Below are 6,554 nucleotides of genomic sequence, written 5' to 3' on the forward strand. Positions count from 1 at the left end.
TTAAATCCATTGTGCATAGTTTCAATACACTTTGATGAGTTACAAACTTTTCCACTATCTATCTGTCTTATCAATAGTATCAATTCATTTGTTAACCTGCTCGTATATGGTGTATACATGCCTCAAAGTGAATTAAAGACAAATCAGAAATATTCTTTCTAGTTTATTCTGGCAAAAGGATGTAACAAAACTTCCGTTCCCACCTCCATCACCTTCGACATTCTCATTCCTACTGTACCCCCTCTTACTCCCTGGCCTTAGGAGACTAGTTCAATGGCAGTTAATAGAATCTGCTTACCATATTACATTTACCACATTGACACATTTAAAACATGACACAATATCATCAATAGAGCCCCCGAATCAGCTACAATTTCTATATCACCTCAAATATCCAGCCACTGTTCACACTTTCCACATGCTGCTATCAATGTTCTCTCACTACTAAAGTTGGTTTGAATCTTTATTCAAACAAGTTGTATGTATTGCATTTGGTTAATATGCTTTTGTCCCTTTTAATCTATAGGTTCCCTCTCCATCTCTTTTCTTCCACTTGCAGTTTTGTTGTTGTTGTTGTTATTAAAGAAGCTGGATCACTTGTCCTGTCGAGTTCCCTGCAGTTTGAGTTTTTTATTTTGTTTTGAACATGTTCCTCTGCTCTTGCATTTCTATAAATTAGCACTTATATCTTGAAATATGATCAAGTCAAATTTATATGTGTGTGATTGTGTGTGTGAAGATTAAATAAGTTATAAAATTTCATCAAGAGGTGCATAATGTCTGACTATCATTTTGTGATGTTAGCAAGTGTATCAGAGGTTACAAACCATGGTATTTTAATTCTATTATTCCTTCTTCATTCATTAGTCAGAGTACTTCTATAAAAATATGCTTTCTTTCATCAAATACTTGGATATCCTGATTTGGATAGAAAAGACAGAACAAGTTCTTTGTCCTTTACTTATGTTTTCAAAGTAACAAGTCAATATGTATTCTCTAAAGGTGACTGAAGTATTTAAATATCTTTTTAAATTCACAATTCCAAAGGATTTGGTATGTTTCAATCCATGGCAATTATTATCCTTATTGATACTTAAATTGTTTCAACTTTGGATGGTGGGAGCTTATTCAAGTTGGTTCCTGAGTCCTTTTTTTTAAAATCACAGATGTTTTAATAGAGGAATTTTATTCACTCTGTACAGAATTCTCTGAAGCAAGTAGGGTGGGTGGCCTGAGTGACACAAAAGCCATGGGCTGCTTCGGGGACACTAAAGGTTGACTGCCTTGGCTTGCTTCACATCCTCAGTTTCAGAAGACAGGCAGTGGTAAGTGGGGTGACAGCGCAGCACCTCGATGGCCTTGAGAACCAGGGGTGTCACCTGAATACCGAGGTCTTCGAAGCCGGGCAGGTGACGTGATTCCTTATCTGTGATGTGAACATGCTCCACTTTGTCCCTCGTTGTCCAGGGTTTAACTGGACTAATTTCAAAGAATCCACCTGTCAGTTGAAAGGCAAAATGTGTCAAGGGCTATGGGAGAAAGGGCCTGTGAGCCACAGCAAAGAGGTACTGTGCCAGGTCAAAGGGGAGATACCAGTTCAGCCCAATGAAAGCAAAAGTTTTTCCTCTGGCATTTGGATACATTTGTAACATTTACTGGTCATTTCCCTGTCTTCTTGCCCTAGGAAATAAGAAGCACACCACTAAACCAGCGAAAATTTGCAAAATAATTGAGGAATCTATCCTCTCCTTCAAAGATGTCCGATGGCTTCATGATAGTAGCTTCTGGAAAGGTATCTCTCACTTCTTTCTCTCCAACAGCCTTATTTCTCAGATATCTAGAAGAGCTTTTTATATCAGCATTCAGATGTGAAACATGAATGAACTTTTCAGCGCCAACTTCCTTGGGAATTTGAGCAATTGCTTGGTGAATTTTACATAGGCATCCTCATAAAGTTTTTGGTTTCCCAGTCTCGTCCAATGAGACTGATGACCACACTTCTGTACTCCACTGCTCTGCAGATAGGATCTTTGTTTCTCCCATTCCATCCCAGGAAGATGATCTGGCCCGTGTCACCCATGGGACGATGGTGCATGATGTCATATGTATCACACAGATGAGGCATGATCACCTATGACCCATATATCCAAATTGACTGACAACATACCGGCCCAGGGATCCTGATGCTCCAAACACGGTGGCCACAACCCCACTGACCGAGCAACGCCCACCTTTCCCATGAGGTGTGACAGCATGATGAAGCTGGCGCTGGGGTGGCCATAAAATGCAGAGGTGGCTAGTGCTGTCATGCCAGAATGTGACATTGGTAGGGCCTGGACCACCCAGGGATGAGTGGTGGCGGCCATCATCTCCCACAACCTCCACCTTCCTGCGTCCTTTTCACGTAGTCCTAATTGTCTTTGATAAGTTTCAGGCTCATCTAGCATATTTCTTACCTTAGGACTGAAATCTACCCTTTTTTCAAGAATCCTGGTTTCTTTTAGTGGAAAATGACATTTAAAGAACACAGTCAAGGTCTACCCCTAGAACATACTGTAATTGGGTTGGCCAACGCGTCCAGGCATTTTTAGTGGATAGTGCTAAAAGTAAGTATTTTTTTCTAAAAAATATAAATGAAATCATACTGATATTCCAGTTTGCTATTCAGGACTACAAGGGTAAATTCATTGATCTTAATGTATGGCTTTTGTTGCCCATGACATTCATAACAACTTTCAATGACACAAACCTAATAATACTCCCCTGCTTTATCCCACAGTGCACAACTGAGTTTCAAAAAACCATATCAATGCTACTTCAACTATACAATTCCAGCAGTTTCTTTAATTCAAATAAAAGTATCTCTTGGAGAGGGATTAAATCTAAAAACCAGCAGTGCAGATTCTTCTTTCTTAAATAAAGGCTGATTGGCTTAAACATAATTTACTTGGTGTATTTTATGACCTATATAAAAATACTGAAATACTGTAGTATGTGTAGAAGTCCAACTCTGGAGGATGTTAGAACTTTCTTCTCAGCACTAACACCTTGTGTATCAAAGGACCCAAAAGAATGTCTGTAAGTAATTCTTATCTCAGCTGTGCATTAATCGAGGGCTGACATGTTTGCAGGGAAACTCTCTTGCAGTGTGACAAGACTCACAATGAGTTGGTCTCCCTCCATGAGAAAGGCACCGTAGGGGTCAAGTCATACCCAATTACACCATGGCTCTGTCTAGTATCCTTGAACAGTTACCATAGCCACTCTGAAGTCCTGAAGTTAACAGATGGTAAATTTAAAAGAACAGCTTTGTAAAATTTTAAACAAGTCCAAATGTAAACCCTCTCATCTCCTCTATTCCACTCTTTGCCAAGAAAAGAAAGAAAAACATCATAAGTATGATTTTCTGAGCTGTTTATTTTTAAAGTATCGTTTATCCTAGGTTTCCAAGTCCATTTCAACTCATATTAAACAATGGTTTTTGTAAGCCAATGCCTCGTTTTCATTATTAGCTTTCCCTAGCTGATGACCAATACGTGGAAAAAAGAGGCTGGAGGCAATAGCAGAGAGGCAAACTGCAGCCACTCCTCTGTTCACTCACACTTCCAAATTGCTATAGAACATAATATCACTATACCTGAATTAATCCAAATTTTATATTTGGATTTTTAAAGCTTCTTTCTTTTTGTAAGAAAAATCTACCTTTCCATTCTTATTAAGAGAGAGACCTTAGAAACCACTGTAGCGTCTTCTGATTCTCTGAACAGGGGCATGAGAGATTAAAGTGTAACTGGTGCTTTAACCTGCAGAGACATTGCACAGTCAGACAACCATTGCAGAATGATTTGTGAAGAACTGCTTAGGGTTGTTTTTATTTGTTTGTTTTAACATGTAACAAAAAGAATATAGACTTCTTATCAAAATGACATTCAAAATTTACACTTTGAGTAACCCAAAAAACTCACACCCTAACATAGAGCAATGCGATAAAAAATAAAATAAAAAGTAAAAATAGGATAATCATCTTTATGAATCAGGAATCAAAGAGAAATATAGGGGTGAAGCCACAGAGCAGCCATTCTCAGTACATAAGCAGGCAGAGGCAATGAGGAAATTAGTTACCAGGGACCAGGAGGAAGGAGTTATTCTCCACCCTCCTGTCCTTTGCCTCACCCCATGAAGCCAGGCAGAGCAAACCTGTCTCCAGTTGCTCCCCAAAGCTACACCTCATAAAAGTCTGAGTGCCTAGGGACACAGTAGGATAGTCTCAACTTCTGTTATAGCTTAGTTGACATATCCTCTGACTGTACTATTCCTAATGTCACAGTGGAATCAGAGCCTTGAACCACCAAGAGAAGATCTGGTTTTGGACTATGGGCCTTAGGAACTGGGTTGAGGCAACCAGAAAACCTCTAAGCAGAGAGAAGGAAGAGAGAGAAGGAAAAGTAGCACCTAACTGAGGCGGACCTACAAGCCAAAATTCAAAAACACACAAAGAATATAAATACCAAGAAAGTCAGAAAGTAGAATCAATGACTGGAAAATGAAATAATTTTTGATGAAATAAAAATAACAGTGTCATGTTAAAAAGATTTTAAAATAACTATGTTTAAGTTTCTCAAAAAGATACAAATAGGATAGTGCGACGGAAGCTCGGTGGCAGAATTCTCGCCTGCCCTGCCGGAGACCCAGATTCGATTCCTGGTGGTATGGCCATGTGAAAAAAAAAAGAAGAAGAAGAAGAAAAAGATACAAAATAGAATAAGTATCATTAAAAAGGAAACATCGGGGAAATTATTCAGAAAGAAGACAAAAAAACAATGGTTTTATAAACTCAGTATATTAGATAAACTCTAAACTAGAATAATCGAATAATATGAATGATTTGGGATGTTATACTAAGGAAATTATCTAGAATATAGCAGACAGGCAAAGAGAAAAAAACATATGAAAATCGGCTAATAGTTATGTGTGTATGTGTGTGTGTGTGTATGTATACCCAGAAGAAAAAAATAGGGAAAGTGTTAGAGAAAGAACAGAAAGATTGTAACTGAGAATTTTAAGGGCTGTTGAAAAAATATGGGCTCTCAAACTGAATGTACATTGCAGATTAACAAAGTTCAGCTAGATGGATTATAAGAAAACATCAAAATTCAGACATAAGCTTAAAGTGTACCAGGAAGGAAACACAGAGTGACTACAATTAGACTGAGAGGCAACGTACCCTCAGTAATACATGCCAGAAGAAAATAAAGTTATATCTTTAAAGTTCTTAGGAAAAATATTCTCTACCCAGAATTTTATACTCAGATAAAACTCATGCAGGAATGAGGGCAAAATAAACACACTTTATAAAATACAGAGACAAAGAGTTTACCACCCATTGCTTCTGTTGTTTTCTATGCATCAGAAGGAAGTCATTAAATCCACTTTCAAGGGGAGAATGTTACCCAAAGGAATGAAAACCAGGAGGTAGACACCTCTAGAGGTTACCTTAGAGGCTGCCTATTGTATTGTCTTTTCAATCAATTTACTTCACATTGTAAACAAATATATGACACGCTCACTGATGGACATTAATGCCAAATTCTAAATAAAATATTAGCCAAGCATGGTGGCTTGGAGTTGTTTGTACTCCCAGAAAAACATATTCTTAAATTGAATCCATCCGAATGGGTTTAAACCCATTGTAAATAATATGTTATGGTGAGGCTATTGCCACTGAGGTGCAATCTACCTCACTCAGGATGGGTCTTAATCTTCTTACTGGAGTTCTTTATAAATGGAATGAATACAGAGGAGAGAAAAGCATGGAAGCAAGAATCTGACAGCATCAACCAGGAAGAGAAGAGAGAGACCAGCTGATGCCATCATGTGGCTTGTCATATGGCAGAGGTGCCAAGGGTCACCAGCAGCCAGTCTTTAGGAAGACACCATCACCCTGATGATGTCTTGATTTGGACATTTTCTCAACCTCAAAACCGCAAGCTAATAAATTCCCATTGTTCAAACTGAACCATTTTAAGGTATCTGTTTCCAGCCGCCTAGGAAACAAAACAAAAAAACAAGAAATTAACAAAAAAACAAAACCAGATTTAAAAAAGGTATTAAGCTCAGATAGGTTATATACCAGTATTGCACAGATAGTTCAATATAAAGAAAATCAAGTAATCCACCTCATTATTTAACAGGAAAAAATAAATGAATGTATTAATAGCTGCATAAAGAATATTTGAAAAAATTCTACCTGCACACAAGATTAAAATAAAAATGCTCAACAAAACTAGGAGCAAACAGAAACTTCTTTAACCTAGCTGCTAAAAAGTTAAAGCAAACATCACAATTAAGGTTGAGACTTTTACAGCGCTATTATTAAAGTCAAGTAAAAAACTTATACTTGGTGGGCCATGGTGGCTCAGCAGGCAAGAATGCTTGCCTACCATGCCAGAGGACCCGGGTTTGATTCCCGGTGCCTGCCCATGTAAAAATAAATAAATAGATAAATAAATAAAAATGGGTAAAAAAAACACTTATACTTCCACCATGATAGGTCT

General features: G+C 37.8%; 1 pseudogene; it reads right to left on the reverse strand.

Annotated features, from left to right (window-relative positions):
* Positions 1-1,268: 1,268 nt before the first annotated feature.
* On the reverse strand, positions 1,269-2,366 carry LOC143679408 (NADH dehydrogenase [ubiquinone] 1 alpha subcomplex subunit 9, mitochondrial pseudogene; annotated as a pseudogene).
* Between the last annotated feature and the right edge of the window lie 4,188 nt (positions 2,367-6,554).

The sequence above is a fragment of the Tamandua tetradactyla genome, chromosome 4 (assembly GCF_023851605.1).
Source record: "Tamandua tetradactyla isolate mTamTet1 chromosome 4, mTamTet1.pri, whole genome shotgun sequence".
Taxonomy (NCBI): Eukaryota; Metazoa; Chordata; class Mammalia; order Pilosa; family Myrmecophagidae; genus Tamandua; species Tamandua tetradactyla.